Genomic DNA, 21,453 nt, shown 5'->3' on the forward strand with positions numbered 1-21,453 from the left:
GTAATTTTATTAATATTCTGAATAATTATGTAACCACTTAATACTAAAATAAAAAAGTGTCCATCTATACTATCCCAACACATTTTCACCTTTGAAATCGTAAATTTCAATTCCCATTAAAAAATAATTTGTACTGTATAAGTATATTTCTTTTGAGCTTCATTTTTTTTTTCAAAATACTGCAACATGAGTTTTAAATTATGACACAGTACAATACTTGTTTAAATATTTACATGTAAATAAAATAATCCTAATTACTTGTAAAAGTAAGGTTATAAATTTAAGAATACAAAACTCTCTTTTAAAACCAAAGTGGCATTAGACTAATTTTAAAATTCCCGCTAAAAGGAAAAAGGTAAATCTGGCAACAGTGCCGTCGTTTGCTGGACATTTAAGGTCTGTTCCTTTGTTTTAAGTGTAACACTAGTTCTTGAAAAGTGTAAAAGTGTTACACTTTCTTGTTTCTTTGTTTTTCTAGTGTTTACACTTTTTTTCACGATATACTCAACTTCTGTCGTAGAACGCGTACAACTCGTTTCTTTGAAATGCTGTAGGAAAAAAAGTGTAACACTTTTCTACACCTACCTCCGAGACGGTGGTGGATATTACAAGACGCGGCTAAACACAGTATAGGTAATAGGTATTTAGTCCATTCCGAAGTTGTAGTTTTGTTTTGACATTTCCCTTCTGACATAACCTATATGTGTATCATAAAATAATATAATATATTATATACAGGCATATTATGCCTTTTTTGCCTTTACACTTACTTGTGAATTGATTTTTTGTTTTATTTATTTACTGAATATAGAGAGACTTTTAAACTGTTCAAGGTTGTTCTAGCTTTGTTGTTTTAAAATTTGTGATGTTTGTTATAATGATAATAGGAGTCTTATTTAAATTGGTGCATTAAAATTTGTGATGTTTGTTATAATGATAATAGGAGTCTTATTTAAATTGGTGCATTAAATTATATTATTAGCAGTAATTCCAAATGCGAATATTAGAGCAGGGCATTTAGCACAAAATAAATCGATTTTTAAATACAGCACCTAGAGATTTGCAACTTTTTGTATTGTGTTTAGGATGGTGTCAGAAAAAAGGTATACTATAGAAAAATGAGTGGAAGTGACCCCCGGTGCTCAAAAATCCTCCACACTCCAGAAGACAACATGTCTTAGCAGTGATCTTGGGCACCAGGTAGTGCATCCAGAAGGTGACGTGACCATAGACATGTTTAAGTCTCTAGACACGAAAAGTTTAAAGTCTCTAGGTGCTGTATTTAAAAGTCGATTTATTCCTATGTTTTTAGTGCTAATGGTCTATATGTTTCAACACTATATCATGCCCAAAACACGCCATAATAATGTGTTTTGAAATGTCATAGAAACCTCATTTGTGACATTATTTACTTTTAATATTATATGACTACTGCATATGCATCCAATTTTCTGTAATTCTTGACGTTTTCGTAATCGAATTTTATCTGCACATTCTTTTGGCACCATCCCTAATTCCTCTAATTTAATCTAATAGCCTTTTAATAGTCTAATGAGATATGATGTAAGGTCCATCTGCACCGATCTGTTTAATGGATTAAAATTATTTGATGTAATTTAGTATGTTTACAAATTATAAAAAAAGGGTGCCCGATATAATTTTGTTTTGACTATAATTAATGAATAATTAAAAAATTACTTTTTTTATATATTAAACAGTTATTTATGTATCAAGGGCATTAAATAGATGTTTATACCCTAAGGGCGACAAGCTTATAAATTACATAATTATGCATGTGGTGAATATAAAATTTTATGTCATAGCGGTTCATTGCGTCAGTTAAAGTTTTAATTTTATAATATAATAAATTAGAAGAAATACTGTATCGCAGCAGGTATTTAGTACTGTTGGTAGAAAAGTGATGTTGGTTAGCAATTTGGTATTAACATAAACAAAGTTTTTCTATGTGAAATTGTCAAAAAACTCAGAATTGTCAAAAAAGTCAGAATGCAAGAGAAATTCGATATTTCTGAAAAAAAGCCAATAAAGCGACTGAGAATCTATTACCAAATAAACGTATCTATGACAAGGAATATGCTAAATTTCAACCATGGATGACAGAAAATAATACTGAATGCGTAAATGAGACTGTACTACTGGCATACACTGTACAGGACGACCAAGAAAAACATGGAACAATAGGATAAGCAAGATTCTCAAAGAAAGAGGGAAGACATAGAGTGAGCCGAAGGAACTAGCTAGAGACAGAAAAGAGTGGTGTACATTTGTAGAAAAAAATTTAAGAGAGCTTGTACACCTCGACACCTTCGGGTATAAGAGGTTTTCGATTATGTATGCATGTTAATTATAGTCAGAACAAAATTATATCGGGCACCCCTTGTTTTTTATAATTGTTACCATACTAAATTACATATCCAATAATTTTAATCCATTATTAAACAGATCGGTGCAGATCGACATTATATTGGATCCTCTACTATAAATAAAAGATCCAAAGTACCAACAATACTGTCAGTAGTCTTAAAATATATTTATTAAAACATACCAACTGTAGAAAAATAATATAACTTATCAAATCTGTTTATTTAAAAAATACAGCTACTATTTATAATTATTATAAATATGATTTATACGTAATCATTTGATTTTAATTTCACACTATCACTTTGGACGGTTATAGTCTTTCTGGCATTATTCGAATTTCACTTTTATCCAATTGCGGTTGCAACTCCAATAGAGTCATGTAACAGTTTTGTAACTTGATTTGTGGACGTCCGTGAGAGCGGTTGCAACTCCACTGGAGATTCCTGTGGCAGTTCTGTACTGGAAACTGTGTCAGAGAAATCCTAAAAAAATATTTTTGTTAGATTCCAAAGCCACAAGAATAATGGAAACATATAGCAAAGGAATTTGAAGCAAGATTGAACTTTCCCCATTGCTTCGGTGCCGTTGACGGCAAATATATGCAGAGTATTCTACCAAATGGGCAAGGTTCCTATTTTTATAACTATAAAGGATTTCATAGTATGGTTTTGATGGCAGTTATAAATGCTAATTATGAGTTCATAATATACGAATTTGGCGTGAATGGGAGAATTTGTGATGGAGGTGTTATAGAGCAAACAATATTTTACAATAAATTAAAAGAAAATACATTATAAATTCCAGTCTTTGATCGCCTCAGTGGTTCAGATAAAATGCTTAGTGACGTGTTTATTGGTGTTGAAGCTTTTGCCTTAGCTCCACATTTCTTAAAACCGTTTAATCAAAGAGAATTAACAAATGAACGCAAAATATTCAATTACCGCCTGTCAAGGACAAGGCGAGTTGTAGAAAATGCCTTTGGTATTTTAGCTAACAGATTTTGAATTTTCCATACCACTATTAATTTAAATCTAAAAACTGTATATATCATTGTCATGACATATTGTGTACTCCATAACTTTTTGAGAATTAAATATGCTTCAACCTATACTCCCATTGGAAGCTTAGACGTTGACAATAGGAATGGTTTAAGAACAGAAGATTCTAATCTCATTGATATGCAGAGATAACATTATATAAGTATTTCCAGAGACGCCAAGCAAACTAAGGATAAACTTTTTTTATGGTATTTCAATAATGAAGGTAGTGTACCATGACAAAATAGCCATGGTGTAATTCATAATATAGTTTAATTATAGAATTTAATTCAAGTTCTAAATATTGTGAACGTAGATATAGTTTAATAAAGAAATTTTTTTAAATTAATCATGGTTTTTAATTGATAGAAACTTACAAAATACCTTTTCAGGTAGATATGATTATTCCACAAACGCAAATATGCAACAAATATGTGTGTCAAGTGTCAACAATAGAAATAGCAGGAAATTTCTTAGACAGTTAGAAATTCGATTAGCATCTTTTATTTCGACAAAAATTTGGCATCCATGCCCAAAATTCTGCTTAAATTTTTGTAGAGAGTAGAAAGACTTCCGGAGTGGAAATTGAAACACCAATCAGTAGTAAATTAAGAAATGCAATTTTCTTTACACCTACAACAGTGGCTCAATCCCATATGAACATAATACTACATTAAATATGCCACAAGAAAACAGTGTCAGAACTTAGCAGAAATACATAAGTTGATTAATTATTATATTCTATTATTATAAGTATATAAATTTTTTTTGGCAGTAGTACCCCAATATTGGAAAATTAAATACTAAAATGGTAAAAGAAATTTATATGATTTAAAAGAATTCTCTATTTTAGAATGAACTAAAAATATAAAAATAAAATATTGCCTCTTTTAATTTTTCAATCATTAAAGTGTATGCTTCATTCTCTACTTTTCACCTTCCATAATGCATGCCAGCTCAAAAATTTGTACAACTCTTCAATTAAGAATAGGTTTGCAATGCTTCTAATATCACTCATTTCGACTGTCCACCTTGAAACTTTTGCCGGACTGAACTTCTGATGACCACACTTCAAGTAAAACTGCACAGGTAAAATCTTCAGCATGTTGACGAGAGTACAGGCGGCGCTTGGAGGCTTACATGTGATACCGTCTTGCTGCTCTTACCTGCGCAAATGAGTCTCTGCAGACATGGTCTCAGGCAAAACGTAGTGTGTAGCCAGTGTATTATACTACAGACCTCAAGGCTCTGAGGATAGTCAGCATAATTTAGATTGCTCAGATTTCTGCATTATCATTATGAATGATATATGTACAACGTTATGCTGTCATGACATTTGCAAAAAAAATTGTTTGTATTGATGGTACCTATGGAACTAATATTGGTGAAGGCGTTGCTGTGACATACATGATTTCAAATAGAATGAATACTACAATTTCTACCTAATAATATCACTACAGATATGTTTATGAGAGATATAATGGAAACTTTTTATAACGGATGGACAGCAGTGATAATGTGACAGCTGTGTCTAATCGATTATTTTGTTCCTGGCACATTGATTGTGCCTGGAAAACTAATCTAACAAAAATTTCTGTAGTTGAAAAAAGAATGGAAGTATGTATACAAGTGCTTGAAATTTATACAAAGTACTTTAGAAGTTAACAACGTTTAAAAAGATTTGTTGAATTTTCCAACTGGAGAATGATTCTGGTACTGTTAAATTTTATGAGTACCTGAGTAAAAATTATAGTTTGAATACTAAGTCGGGGTTCTACTGTTATAGAAAGGAATTACTAACAAATACAAATATGTACTTGGAGAGTATGCACAGTATTATAAAAAGGTGAAACAACTAGATAAAAGCATGCATAATTTGACACACTACACTCGAGATAAACAAGTGGAAAGACTAATTCAGATAACAAAAGGTTTGTAAATATGTTTTGATTTAATTTTGTCAACATTTTTGTGGCTTTCAGGAAAAAGGACTGATTGATTGACTGCCATTAATTGTAGCCACAAATTATAAATTTGATATTGAAAGTGTGGAAGGAAATGATGAATTTAAAAAATGGATAATTAAAAATAAAACAAACTCAAAAATATGTACTGTTACAGAGAAACTGTTTAATGTATGTTATCTTGTCAGCTACATACTATGTAAAATATGCTACCATTCCTACTCATGTACTTGCCTTGATTATTTTATTAAATTAAATTCAATCAAATCTTTAATTCAATCAAATATTTGCCAGCACATTCACTACCTTTGTATTACATGAGTCACACTAAATAAATAAGTTCCAAGCAGTGATATTTGGGAAGAACTGGAGTCTTCAGCACCTACGCACACATCAAAAACCGAGGGATAGATAGAAATTACATGAGATACTATCTGCTCAGCACTGTAAGTAATTGCATTAGGTCAAAAATGCAACAGTGAAGATATTTTAATGACAGCCGTTAATCAAATTAAAGCTGTGAAAGCCAACAAATTTCACGTTGATCCAAATATGAGACTTGAGAAAATTCAGAAAGGGTGAAACAGGTGTCATTTTCTACCAAGAAAAAGACAGTGTCTACGTCTGGTAAACTATTAAGGAAGCCCAATATCGCAGAGTCCTCCAATTTGAATGAAGTATCCTCTAAATGGTATGTATTTGCATAATGCCTGTACCTATGTGTTGTGAGTACACAATTAAGTAATCAGCAAACTGCATGTCCATTTCTTGTTTAAGTTCACCATTATCTATAAATAGTTTTTCGCAGATTTTAAAACAACAAAACTAGAACAACTTGCAACAGAACAACTCCTCTATATTCAATGAAACAAGAATCAATTCAATTTCAATATACAACTCCTTGTATACAACACAATAAAACACAAAACATAGGTTAGGTTAAATAAAAAGGAAATGTCAAAACAAACTACAACTTCGGAATGGACTAAATACCTATTACCTATACTGTGTTTAACCGTGTCTGATATTACACTCGTCCTGCGCAGTATCATCCAACCGGAGCCAGCTGTTTAGCCGTTAAATGTGTTTGTTTACAAAAAAGATATATTTCTTTTTAGTTTAATTTAAACTAGATTTATAAATTGAAAAAACTAAAGTAGCTACAAGTTTTAATTTAATTTTGCTTAACCTCCGAGTGGCACTTTCCTGTAATTTTAAAATTATCACTTTTCAGTGATTTTTTTAATATGCTTTATGTCCTTAAGTTCAACAAAGCATTTCCTTTAATTACAATTAAGCCAAAACATCGCAAATCCTGGGCCCTGGACTACTAAAGGTATCCGGTATCCGCATATCAGCCATGAATATGCGTTCACTACTCTACATCAAGAAATTTACTTTCCAATGGCTCTGTCACTGAATATATCAGCAAGTATAGGAAAACCTATTTAAAACTTATAAAATCAGCTAAAAAATCGTACTATCAAAATTGTCTGAGAAGCTCTAAAAGTGTTGCAAAAGAAACTTAGTCCATAATAAACGATCTTCGAAATAAAATTCACCCAGCTTAAACATTTTTCCTTTCAGACCCTGGAAATCTAAATGAATACTTTGTTAATGTGAGTAAAAATATAACATCAACAGCTTCGTGCAATTGTACTTGAGACACTGTGTCAGGTGAGGTGTTTGAAAATTTGAGTAACTTGATTCTGGGGTGTGAATTTCTAAAACTTTTAAGTGTGGTTTTTAACCGTTGAGAAAAATTATTTATTTAGTGTTGTGTTTATAATTTAATATATGTTTTAAAATGAGTTTTGTTTTATTTTTTGAGAAAAAATTAAAAATACAGCATACTTACAGTACTTTTTTTGAAATGCTATTTTCCAAAGTTTATAAAATTTCTTACGCTCGATTTTATATTAATAAAGTTAAAGTGGACTTTAAATTTAAAGTTTTCTTTAACTGTAACAATTGCTTTTTTTAAGGTAACACACACTTTAACTTTATTATGAAATCGAGCGTTAGTCAAAATTCTAAATGCTCAGTAAATAATAACAACAATTAGGTACTTGTATTGAAAACAACATATTTTGTAATTTGAAAAAAAACAACATATTTGCAACATAGATAACAAAACAACATGCTTTGTTACATATTTTAAAAAACTCTCCATCATGCATGCTCCATGAGAAAAGAAAATATAAAACTAATTTCATCCTTATTATGTCTCAGATGGCGTAGCTACTTTTGCTATAACTACTCAATGCTTTGCTACTCTACCTACCTACATACAATTTGTATTGTTTTATCAAAAAACAAGCATTTACATACTCTGCAAATTGTATATTTTTTCTTTGCATTTTCATATGAAAAAACCGCGGTATTTATCTTGAACTTTTTTTGAACAAGGTGCAATACTTAGGTAATATTATTATTAATAAAACAAAGTATATTAAAATACAATGTTAAAAACTTTAATAATATTAGCAATATTTAAAAACTTCAATATATTATATTATAGTATACATATTATGAATCAGTAGAAACAATTATATTTAAATTTGGTAAATTATAACTCCAATCGACCAGAGCATGACCACACAACCCAAAACACAAGTACGCAAATATGGTTGTGTGAAGCGTGGCTCGAAGCCGTGCAATTTACGAGACTCGCTCGATCTGTAGATCCTTGTGTCCTCATCTCGCCAATTAATGATTCTTTTGAGAAAGGTAAATTTCCAGAGTACCTAAAGACAGCTATCACTATTCCTCTTCATAAGGATGGTGAAAAATCTAATTCCTGCAAGTATATACCTATTGCATTACTACCGGTACTCCAAAATTATTGAGAGACTCATAAAAGCATGACTTATGTCCTTTCTTGTTGAAAACAACATTTTATTACAAAAGTTCGGCTTTTTAAATAATAAATGTACTGCTGATGCCATGTTTTCTGTACTACATGAGGTTTATCAAGCACTGAGCAATAATCTTCACACTGCCACTGTTTTTTGTGACTATGCCAAAGCTTTTGATTGTGTAAATCATGAAATTTTGATAAAAATAACTAAATTTATATGAAATTCGAAGAATTTCTTTGAATTGGTTTCAATCTTACTTGGATAGTTGGAAACAACTGGTTAGAGCAAATAATACAGACTTTAGTCTCCAAAATATTGTATGTGGGGTCCTCTACAAACCACAAGGTTCAGTATCAGGTCCTCTACTTTTCCTTACGTTTATTAATGACATCCCTAGTTTAAAAATTAATGGAAAAAATTTTCTTTTTGCTGATGATACCAGTATTACTTGGAGCAACTCAAATATTGCTACTATACCTTCTGATCTACTCATGATAAAAACCTGGTCCGATTCTAATTTACCTTTTTTTAACATAAAACAGTAGCATTATCCTATACAGGAGCTCGTCAATCTTTACCTCTTAACACATTCACAGACACAACTGCATATGAAGCCACTTACTCCATAAGATGTGTCTACATCTAAAGTGTGTCTGTGAATGTGTTAATAACAGCCAGATCAGTATCGTTGATTCTGTAAAGTTTCTTGGTATTTTTTTAGATAGCAATCTTAAGGGTTAAAAGGGTCTAAAGGGATAAACATTCACTGAAAGCGATATTATCTTTAATACCCGTGGTGCCTTCAACATTTAATGTCTGACTAAATTATTCTTTATAGGCAAAAAAATTTAAGGAATTTTGAATTAATTAGTTTTTAAATAAGTACATTTACCAGCAACAGTTGTAACGTAATTGTGTCAACTCGACAGTATTTAACTAGTTATTTGAATTTAATACCCTAGCTAGGGCATTATTTTTCAAAATAAATATTGAAAAATAACGCCCTACTTATATCCCTCAGGCCAAAGGCCCTCGGTATATACACCATTGACCTCAAGTGTTATTATCCTTATAATACCCTTGGTACCTTAACTATAATCTCACAATCAGCCCATAGAAGGTGTCAAACAAATAAAATATTTGGGAATCATACTTGATAATTTATTAACAATTAAACGATTACTTTATTGATTACAGTTAATTTATTTAATGGAAATTAAGGTAATAATAATAATAATGTTTATTCAAAAATAATCAAATATAAAATCTTCCTGAGACTAAAAACATATTTAAGTGTATAATTAATAAGAATTAACATGAAATAACTCCTGTTATTTATCCAAATCTTTACTAGTCAAACACATTTGTTTTGAAATTCCAGCAGTTTCTTCTTTTTATACCTTTTAAATATCTGGTGGTTGTTCCTAAAACAAAGACATAAATAAAAATTCTACATTGTGTACCATAAAAAAATCATAAAAATGTGGAAAGTATCACAAGAATAAAGAAAAGTCCCAGATATAAAATTCACTATTAAAATAAAAATAGTAAATAATTATTTATATCTGACACTTTTCTTATTGGAACTTCTTTCTGGTAACATCCTTAATCTCTGACTTTTACAATTTATAAGATAAGAGATGATGAATAAAGAAAGGGAAAAGGACTCTGCAGTATACAGTTACATTCTGCTTTCATTAATCTAGAAAAAAGATCAGAAAGATAATTCAAAGTCCGAAATTGTAAAAGTCAAAAAGAGATTAAGGATGTACCAGAAAGGGGTTCCAATAAGAAAAGTTTCAGATTTAAATAATTATTTACTATTTTAATAGTGAATTTTGTATCTGGGACTTTTCTCTTTTCTTTAAGAGATATCGCTGAAGCATCCTAATAGTAGATAACTATTTTTGAAATTCCACTTAAATAGACAATTTGATTTCGTTTTGATTCAGAGGTGTGCAGGCAGCTCCACTGGGGACGCCGTAAGGCAGAAACAACTGTCTGGAGATTGTGTATCGCCTCTGGATCGAAAGGAAACATAAACTGTCTCTTCACTATCACAAGAGTATTTTAATATTTTTATTGAATAAAAGTAGTCAAAAAAAAAGGACTAGTTGGTGGAGCGAAGAGATAAAAATAGCTGTGAAAGAAAAGAAAGTACCATGGAGAGCTTATCTAGAAAATAACAGTTAATAAGCAAGGAAGCTTGTGAAAGAAAAAGTTAAAAAAGCTAAATTGGAACAGTGGGAGAGATTTGGAGAAAAGATGGAGCAAGACAGTAGTAGGACAAACCAAAAATTGTTCTATTAAGGTCTGAAAAAATGAGAGGTAAATCAGGTAGTACTGTCGTGCAAATAAAAAAAAAATAAAATGGAGAAACACTTACCCAACCACAAGATATAGTTAATAGATGGAGTAAATATTCCAAAGAGTTGAGTAATGAAATAACAATGGAAGAATTAACGGAAGCCATTGCAAAAATGAAAAATGGTAGTGGCAGGAATAGATAATATCAAAACACGATTGTTGAAATATATGGGGGAATCTGCATTACACTACTTACACAAATTACTGATAACAATTTGGAAACAGAAACGCATCCCAGAAGATTGGGCAACAGCAGTAATGGCTCTTCTGGTAAAGAAGGGAGGTAAAAAAGTAATGTTCAAATTATCGAGGTATTTTCATGCTAAGTGTACTGGCTAAGATTTATGAATGAACACTGGAGATGAGACTGAGAAAGAAAGTGGAACATCAACTAGACGATGCACAAAAAGGTTTCTGACCGGGCACAGTGTCCAAGATCATATCTTTACTATAAGACAATGGAAAAAGCCTTTGACAAGGTACCCGGACATCACATTTGGAAAGGGCTTGAACTGTTCGATGTTGGAGGAGAACTAATTGATGCAAGTAAAATTTATGTACTGGAACATTGTGCGAGCATTAAACTGTGAATCAAACAAATTTGCTAATACACAAGGAGTAAGGCAAGGTGGAGTTTTAAGCTCACTGCTATTCATTATATTATATATATGAATGAACCAATAAAAAAAATGCAGTAGAGTCCCGAAAATTAGATTTAGGTTACCATTGATTAAAAAGTATAACTCTGAGTAAATGTGTATCTGCAGATGACATTGCATTGATACCAAGTTCAGAGAAATCTTTACAAAGCAACCTAAATTTATAGATGAGAGAACTTGCAGACAAAGGAATGAAAATAAAATTAGCAAAGACTAAAACTTTACTTATTTCCAAGACACTGAGAGAAATCCATATAAACCTAGACGGAAATTTAGTAGAACATATGAATGATTTTGAATATTTATAAACTATAATAGACAAAAAATGCAAAAAAAATGAACAACAGAATTGCTAAAACATCACGATTATATCACTCCCTCACTACAGGTTTCATTAGCAAAAGAGAAATTAGTGAGAAGACAAAAGGGACAGTATATTATATACCTCCCTTCTCTGCTTCATGGAAGTGAAACATGGCTGGCTTTCCTAATAATTAAGCTTGAATTATCACATCTTTATTATTATTGTAGACATTTAAAATCCTTATTAATTGAATTACATTAAACTTACCACTTATAAAATGTTTACTTTTCATATTTTAATTTTAGTTCCCTTATATCTGTTCTTCTTGTGGCTTTTATCCATTGTCCCCGGCTTTGTTTGGATAATTCATTTAAATGTATTGCATGGGGAGCCTTGGGAACAGTACAAAATAAGACTTTTCCCTGTCTGCCCTACTCCCACAATTTACAACAATACAAGTTACATGTATAAGCTTCCCAAGAAAGAAAAACTGATAACTGCTATGGACTAATTCAGTTCTGTAGGCGATAAACTACTTTATATTTGATTTGCTGCACACAATTTCGCTGCACAATCGACAATAAAAACAAACAGGATATTCTTTACAAATGTAAATATTAGGATTAGGTTATGTTATGTTATGTGCCCCCAGTTAGGCCATATTCGGAAGTTCCTTGTCCCTTTGCTTGATTGGCACACCGATAATTTTCGTTTAAAGGTGGATTTTCACAGATCCGATATCCGACGGTACGATGATACGATAGAAATTTCAGAGCATTTCATTGGCTGAAAAGTGACAGTTGGGTTTTCGTACGAAATTAAAAAGTCATCGGAAGAAGTTAAAATTATTTTAACTTTTGCACGAAAATCGGATGAATTTTGACACTGTTGACATTCTATCTTGAACGTCTTGAACTTTAACCACTTTTGTGAAGTGTTTATGTTTTTGATATATTGAAATGGAACAACAAAATCGTAATTATAAATGGATGTTGTTCTGAAACTATTTTCTTGTGGCATTTTTGTAATTAACTATTTTTAATGAGAAATAAGCCACAATTTTAATAAAAATAAAAGATTTTATTTTTTAGTAAAATTGTGGCTTATTTCCCATTAAAAACAGTTAATTATAAATGGATGTGATGGTACTTCTAACAATAACTCACATTTTTATCCTCTTCAAACAGATAATTTGACGAATCCATGATGATCCAAACAATAATAAGAATAAAATCGAAATAAAACTATCTATCTGTTCCTGTTCAATATCCAACAGCAAACATTTGTATCAAATATCAATCCATGGAATAATCTGACATATTACACAAATGTCAAAAAATTTCGGATACGACAATCAAATATAATCGTACGAAAAAATTTCGTATTTCGTGTCTTCGGATATCGGATCTGTGAAAATTAGCCTTAATACTGTCCGCTGTCATGAGCCGCTGTCACATCCGCTGTCATTTTACACTCAAATGTCCATAGAATTTCGTACACTTACACTCAAAAGTGTAACACTAAAAAACAAAGGAACAGGGCCCTGGGCCAGGATTCCGTGCACTGTAGATATCTACATGTCGCTTTCTATCGATGTCAATTTTCGTAAAAATATTTGAATTTTAGCTTTAATTGAATTATTTTCTAGTTTTGCTAGGTTATACGCTAATTGATGCTGAAGTGAGACTTAGTAAAACAAGAAAATATTTGAATTAAAACTAAAAATTAAAATATATTGACACTGCGCATATCGCTTTCTATTAATGTCAATATATTTGAATTTTTAGTTTTAATACAAATATTTTCTTGTTTTACTAAGTCTCACTTCAGCATCAATTAGAGTATAACCTAGCAAAACTAGAAAATAATTCAATTAAAGCTAAAATTCAAATATTTTTACGAAAATTGACACCAATAGAAAGCGACATGTAGATATCTACAGTGCACGGAATCCAGGCCCTGATTCTAAATCAAATTTCGACACTAAACAAGTCGCTTTCAATATGGCGACGGTTGAAATGCGATTGTGCGAGCCTTGTGGATTTTAGTTGAACTAACGAAGTGACGTCATGAAATAGCGACTATCGAAATTAATAGCGACTTTAAAAAAAACGAAGCGTTAAATACCGCTATGAATTCCAAGATTTCATTGGTTAGAACTACTCACGTGATATATGTGTTCGTATTGGTCAAATGATTAAGAATGACAGAGCGGGATATTTAAATACCAATATTGTATGCAAAGTGTCGTTTCAAGAAAACAAGTCAGCTAACTGAGGATGATGGATAAATATTAATTTCTTGTTTATCTTTGACAATTTTTATGATAGAAATAAAAGTGTGGTAGAAAATCAATATGTATATTGAAAAACGGTATTGATTAAAAAACACTATTTATTCGTTTCTACTAGTCTTCTTTCTAGACTCTACCTAGTCTCATAAAATATTTCTTTTTATCTCATAAAAAATATAAACAATTATTGTATAGTTATAATATTCTTTTAATTTATTTCAGTTGTTCAATACAAACACGGCAGTACTAGAATATATCTTATAAATTAAATTATAAATGCATGAAAATTAAAAAGAGATAATTTACATAAAAGTTAATATAGGTACTGGATATGGGGAAAAGTAATTTAGGGGAAATTATATGTTATATTATATAATAATTATGATTTTCTTCGGCATTTTGTGAAGTATAGGGCATGTTGTGTCTAGTGTCCTTTTAAAAAGTCTGAAATTTCATTTACATTTGGATTTTTAAACGTATCACTTATTAATATGTTGCTAAGATTTTTGTTCCTTTGTGGAGAAAAACCGTTTCTGTGGTTCAATGTTTTTACATATTGAAACCTTTAAAACACTTCAATTTTTTTATGCAAATTTTTATTAAATTTTTTGTTGCATGTGTATATTTGACAAAACAATCTAAACATTGCTGTCACTTAAATTATCTAAATCGGGTGTATGTATTTACAAGCATCGTCAAATCTTCATGATCTTTTTTATTGCAAATTAAATTGATGTTACTTAAATCCTTAAAGTCGTGGTTTCACTATCAAATAATTTGATCAAACAGTTTGAGCAAACTCAGGAAGTGACGTCACAACTGCAGTTTGTTCAAATTATAAAAATCTAGTCGTCACACTATCAGTTTGATCAAAGTTTGTATTGAGAGTTGTGGTAGTAGGTACATATATCAAAACCCACAAGCATTCCAACACTTTAGCGAATAATAAGCCCCAAACTCTCTATTGTAGAAGGGAGTTAGTAACAAACCAAAAAGAAATCAAGTCCTGATTAGGAAAAATCTAGAAAACAAACAAGAGTAACTATTGGCTACAAAAGCTGCTGTACAAAAATCAGTGTGCATGCTGAAGAAAGCAACGCAGGAAAGGATAACGAAACAATTTTAACGTGTAGCTAGGCCATGACTGATAAACATATACAGGGGCTCACAGCTTAAATGATGCAGTCACTACTCAATAAAGCTAGCTTGTGTCAGTCGCTCAATATTTATTAGAAAAAACTTACATACTGAAGGTAGGTAAGTTAGTATGAGTCTTCTAAAATAGCATAAGCTATGTTTTGGGTTTCAAATATGCAATAATTAACACCCTCAGCGCCAGTGTATCCTTTTAGATATACACTGTCCTCAACACTGTGTACTAAAAAAGATACACATGGCTCGTTGTGTTCGATCTATTGTGTCACCTAAAAGGACACACTTTCCTAAGTTTTTATATGTAGAGAATAATGCTATGGCCTGAGCCAATTTCCTGGTATAACTGGGTTTGGCCTTATGACATAAAAAGATAGATTGTATGTGTATGTAACTAGAAATTCGTATGAAAAATGTTGCCATGTATGTGCCAAAACAACTTGCTCCAACTCATTATGCAGGGAAAGATTCAAGGAAAAGGAAACATAGGGAGATGCAGAATATCTTGGCTGCGCAACTTGAGAGAATGGTACGGATGAACATCAAATGAACTTTTCAGAGCAGTCGTCTGCAAAGTCCTAATAGCTAAGATGTATTGTCAGAGAAATAGCAAATAATCCCAAAAAAGTGCACCAAAATTGAGAGATGAGGTGGAAACACAGTTTGGAAAAATAGGTAACCCTAAAACAATTAAACGGATATTACAAAAGAATAATCTACCTACATAGCTGAACTGCAAGAAATAAATCTTTTATCAGCCAAAGAAATAAGCAACAAGGAGTTTTGTTTTCTTTATTAATATTCTCCTTTAAAAGTTTACATCATTTTAGCTGATATCAAAATCGTACACAAAATAATTAAAGAACTATTGTTATTTAAGTATGGTATATTTGAAACCCAAAACATAGCTTTGCTATTTTAGAGGACTTTAGTTAGCAACTTACTGTCAGTATGTAATTTTTTTTTTCTTATATTGGGTCACTGACACAAGCTAGTTTTATTGAGTAACGACTGTATCATTTCAGAATTGAAGCTGTGAGTCACTGTAGGTGCAGTACAATAATTTTGCTTATACAAATTATCAGTAATAATATTTATTTACATCAAAATAAAAATTCCATCACATAATGATGTCTAACAGCTGATTGTCATTTGTCTTTATTGCTTAATTCTCTGACCAATACGAACACAGATATCACGTGGGTAGTTCTAACCAATAAAATCGTGGAATTCATAGCGGTATTTAACGGCTCGTCTTTAAAAAGGGTGTTGATATAATTTCGACTGTCGAAGTTATTTGACACGGAGATGAATGAATGGCCAAAAGCGAGGTTAGGTTTAGTTTAGATGTGTTTTGTTTATTTCTTGCAAGGAAAACTAAAGCAAAAGGTATTATAATATAGCTGGGTTTAATTGAAATTTGCTTGTTTTGAGGAATTAGATAGAATAGTATTAAATTAGAAATATAATAATTGAGAATGTCCACAACATGAATCATCAACTCAATGAAAGATGTAAGGTAATAATCTGGGAAAATTAGTAAAAAACAAGAAAAATTAATTACCAGCTATTTTATTGCTGGACATGCTGAAATCAAATCTTAAGATTTCCTATATTAGTAATATAGCTGTGCAAAGTCCACAGAAAGTGTGCTATTTTGTTTATAAACAAATTAGCGCTCCGAAATCTTTTTTTTTATTATTGCTCTATAACTCCGAAAATTTTAACTTGAAACCAAAACACTCACATAAAAATTGACAGTAATTTAATTCTGCACATTGATAATTTATTCCAATTTCCTTCGACGGAAATTTTCCTCGGAAAATTCGGGTTTTCCAAACAAAATCTTTAATTTTCAACTAAAATTTGAGGGAAGTAATTATTTATCAATAATTAAATAATTTGGTGACAGTGACATAAATCTTTTTTGTTATAAGTGTCTTGAAGATATGAAAATTTGTATGTACAAAGAGGACCGGAATTAAAAGGTATCTAATGGTTCACAGATTAAAATCCTGTTGTTTATAACTCTGTCGCAAATGCCGGTCAAATTTGACCGGTTATACCTGGAATCACTCCTCGCAATTCAATTTGTTTTTCTTCGAAAAGGACACAGAAGCCGTGCCCTTTTCAACAGCGTTAACTTAATTTAATTAAATCTAATATTTTCTGAGGGGTTCTATTTGTTTATAAGCCAAAAAATTGTTTCTTTATAACATTCCTGAGACCGCTCAAATGGTCCAATTTCAATCCTGTAAGGTACGTTGAATAGGTATAGTGCTTTTTTATACGAAAATCATAGTTATTCTGGTGTATCATAATCTTTCTGATTATTATTTCGACCGAAATTTTTTAATTAACATTTTAATTATTGCTAAACTATTGGTTAGATTGTCGCCGGTCTCCTGATATACAGAGAGGGCAGGGGCGTCATTTGGGCGTCCAGGGGGGGGCATTTGCCCCCCCCCCTGGCCCTAAAAAATGACTGAAATTTACAAAAAATACATCAATATTCATCATAACCTCATATATAATGTATTGTATATATAGTGCTTGCCCCCCCAAACAAAATTTGAAATGACGCTCCTGAGAGAGGGGCTAAATTATGGAATAAATTAATTTTCTCTAAAATGGACGATTTTAGAGAAAAATCCCGAAACAGGTCGATTTTTATTTTTAAATTAAATTTCTTGGCATATATTTCAAACTAGTTACGTCATCCATCCGAGCGTGATGACGTAATCGATTATTTTTTTAAATAGGAATAGGGGTTCGTGTTGTAGCTCATTTACAAAGGCGTTCAATTCTCTATTCAGTATTATAAACATTAATATCATTATTTATACAGGGAGGCCAAAAAAATTTTTGAATTAAATTAATTGACGCAAGAAGAAGAATGCATGTAATTTATTTAACTCAAAATACATTCTATTGCTGTCAGAAAATAGAAAAAAATGTTTATTTTGCAAATAAACATTGCTTTTAGCTTAAATTAAATGTTCAAACTGCCAATAGGTAGGAGGGAGGCTGTTTGTGTTTTAATTTAAGCGAAAAGAAATGCTTATTTGTGAAATAAACCTTTTCTTCTATTTTCTGACAGCAGTACAATGTATTTTGAGTTAAATAAATTACATACATTCTTCTTTTTGCGCCAATTAATTTAATTCAAAAATTTTTTTTGGCAACCCTGTATAAATACCTAATGATAATAATGTTTATATTACTGAATAGAGAATTGAACGCCCTTTCAAATGACCTACCACACGACCCCTATTCCCATTAACAAAATTATCGATTACGTCATCACGCTCAGATGAATGACGTCACTAGTAAGAAATATATGCCAAAAAATTGTAATTTAAAAATAAAAATCGACCTCTTTCGGGATTTTGCTCCAAAATCGTCCGTTTTAAAGAAATGAATTTATTCCATAATTTAGCCCCTCTGTATAATCTACTATAATAAATCTTTCATGTCATCAATTATTTAATTATTGATAAATAATTAGGTACTTCCCTAAAATTTTAATTGAAAATTGCAGATTTTTTGGGAAAACTCGGATTTTCTGAGTAAAATTTTTGTTGAAGGAAATCGGAAAAAAAAATAACTTTGTGCAGAACTAAATTACGGTGAATTTTTATTTGAGTGTTTTTGGCTCAAAGGAAAAATTTTAGGAGTTACAGACCACTAATTGAAAAATAAAGAAGATTTAGAAGTGCTAATTTGTTTATAAATAAAATAACACACTTTCTGCGGACTTGCCATACCCCATATTACTAATAAAGTAACGCATAAATTCGTTATTTCGTAAACTGGTTACTTTAAGGAAAATTCCCGAAACACGTCGATTTTTATTTTTAAATTACGGTTTTGGCATATATATCATACTAGTGAAGTCATCCATCTGGGCGTGATGACGTAATCGATGATTTTTTTAAATGAGAATACGGGTCATATGATAGCTCATTTAAAAGGGTATTCAATTCTCTATCCAAGAATATAAACATTAACATAATTATTTATACAGTGTGTTCAAAAAACATTTTTTAATTAAAATAAGTGAGACAAAAAGAAGAATATAATGTAATTATTTAATTCAAAATACATTTTACTACTGTCAGTAAACAGAAAAAAATTTTATTTGACAAATAAACATTGATTTTCGCTTAAACGAAATGTTCAAACTGCCAAGCGACAGGTGGGTGGCAGCTTTAACATTGAATTTAAGCAAAAAACAATATTTATTTCTCAAATAAACATTTTTTTCCTGTTTTCTGACAACAGTAAAACGTATTTTGAATTAAATAAATTACGTACATTCTTCTTTTTGTTTCAATTATTTTAATTAAAAAAATGTTCTTTGAACACCTTGTATAAATAATTAGGTAAATGTTTATATTAGTGAATAGAGAATTGAATACCCTTTCAAATGAGCTATCACATGACCATTCTCATTTAAAAAAATCATCGATTACGTCATCGCGCCCAGATGGATGACGTCACTAGTATGATATATATGCCAAAAAATCTGAATCTAAAAATAAAAATCGGCCCGTTTCAGGATTTTTCATTAATGTCGCTGGTTTACGAAATAATGAATTTATGCGTTACTTTATGGACGCACTGTATATGCAATCTTAAGATTCGATTTTAGCAATAAAATAGCTGGTAAATAATTTGTCCCAAAAATGGCATTTTTTCGATAATTTTCCCAGACTATCAACAAGTTCCAATAAACGGGAGCGCCAACCCAAATTCTGAGCAGTCTCAACATGATAAGGTTAATATCCCCAGTTGTAACTAATATCGAAATGAATAAGAATCGCTATATTCTGCGGCTGTCATGGCGGTGTCGAAATGAAATTGCGACTGTCGAAATGAATTAGAATCAGGGCCCAGACCTTATATGTAAGTATATTCTTCTTCTTCTTCTTTAGTTTATTGGCCTCCACCTACTTGGGTATTTGGCCACAGCATCGTCGCGAAATATGGGAAAATATTTATATTGTAATGACATTTTTTGATCACTTTTAAGGTGGATTTTCACAGATCCGATGTCCGACGGTACGATGATACGATAGAAATTTCAGAGAATTTCATTGGCTAAAAAGTGACAGTTGGGTATTCGTACGAAATTAAAAAGTCATCGGAAGAAGTTAAAATTATTTTAACTTTTGCACGAAAATCGGATGAATTTTGACACTGTTGACATTCTATCTTGAACATATCTTGAACGTCTTGATAACCTTACGTTTGTGAAGTGTTTATGTTTTTGATATATTGAAATGGAACAACAAAATCGTAATTATAAATGGATGTTGTTCTGAAACTATTTTCTTGTGGCATTTTTGTAATTAACTATTTTTAATGAGAAATAAGCCACAATTTTAATAAAAAAATGATTTTATTTTTTAGTAAAATTGTGGCTTATTTCCCATTAAAAACAGTTAATTATAAGTGGATGTGATGGTACTTCTAACAATAACTCACATTTTTATCCTCTTCAAACAGATAATTTGACGAATCCATGATGATCCAAACAATAATAAGAATAAAATCGAAATAAAACTATCTATCTGTCACTGTTCAATATCCAACAGCAAACATTTGGGTGCCGTGGCCGTTAGTAGGCATCCGCTATGAGAGAAATTTTTTGGAAAATACGAAAATATACATTATTTTAAGCTATTCTCAAAAAAAAATTTTGCGGATTATCCATTAGTTTTCATAATAAAAGACTTTGAAAATTGGATTTTATACACTTTTTTAGACCGCCATATTGATAATTACATGTGACGTTGCTGGATGTTGCCAAATCTATAAAAAATTTTAGTTTTACAAGTAACAAATTTTGACGCATTTTTGTGGGGAAATGGACCTAACCTAACCAAACCTGGACCGTACGGGCATCGGTACAGGAGGGATTTTTCTCGATTTATCTTTGAAATCTAGGGATTTTTAAAGTGTGACATAATTTTTATATTTATTGTTAGTGCCACCTACTATGTAGTAATTAAACAATTCAAATTTAACAATACAGTTTTCTTCAACTTTGTTGGCGTTTAATGTTTTGTTACAAATTGACAGCTGACAATGACATTTTCTTATTTTTTTGTTAACATTGACAGCTGACAATGACATTTTCTTCTTTTTTTGTTGACATTGACAGCTGACAAAATGTAATGATAGTTTATTCTTTTTTTTTTGTTGACATTGACAGCTGACAGTGACATTTTCTTCTTTTTTTGTTGACATTGACAGCTGGCAATGACAGTTTTTTTTGTTGACATTGACATCTGACAATGGCATTTTCTTCTTTTTTTGTTGACATTGACAGCTGACAAATGGTAATGGCAGTTCTTTCGTTTTTTTGTTGACATTGACAGCTGACAAATGGTAATGACAGTTTCTTCTTTTTTTTGTCGACATTG

The 21,453-nt window shown here is 30.9% G+C and overlaps 2 long non-coding RNA genes across 2 annotated transcripts; both read right to left on the reverse strand.

Annotated features, from left to right (window-relative positions):
* Positions 1–2,585: 2,585 nt before the first annotated feature.
* On the reverse strand, positions 2,586–6,377 carry LOC126878935 (uncharacterized). The gene is made up of 2 exons (XR_007695888.1): positions 5,159–6,377; positions 2,586–2,867 (listed from the first exon to the last, which is right to left on the reverse strand). It is a non-coding gene; the product is annotated as an uncharacterized LOC126878935 (long non-coding RNA).
* Positions 6,378–9,394: 3,017 nt separating this feature from the next.
* Positions 9,395–12,625, reverse strand: LOC126878937 (uncharacterized). Its single transcript, XR_007695889.1, has 2 exons — positions 11,845–12,625; positions 9,395–9,671 (listed from the first exon to the last, which is right to left on the reverse strand). It is a non-coding gene; the product is annotated as an uncharacterized LOC126878937 (long non-coding RNA).
* Positions 12,626–21,453: the final 8,828 nt, after the last annotated feature.

This window comes from Diabrotica virgifera, chromosome 1 (genome assembly GCF_917563875.1).
Source record: "Diabrotica virgifera virgifera chromosome 1, PGI_DIABVI_V3a".
Lineage (NCBI taxonomy): Eukaryota > Metazoa > Arthropoda > Insecta > Coleoptera > Chrysomelidae > Diabrotica > Diabrotica virgifera.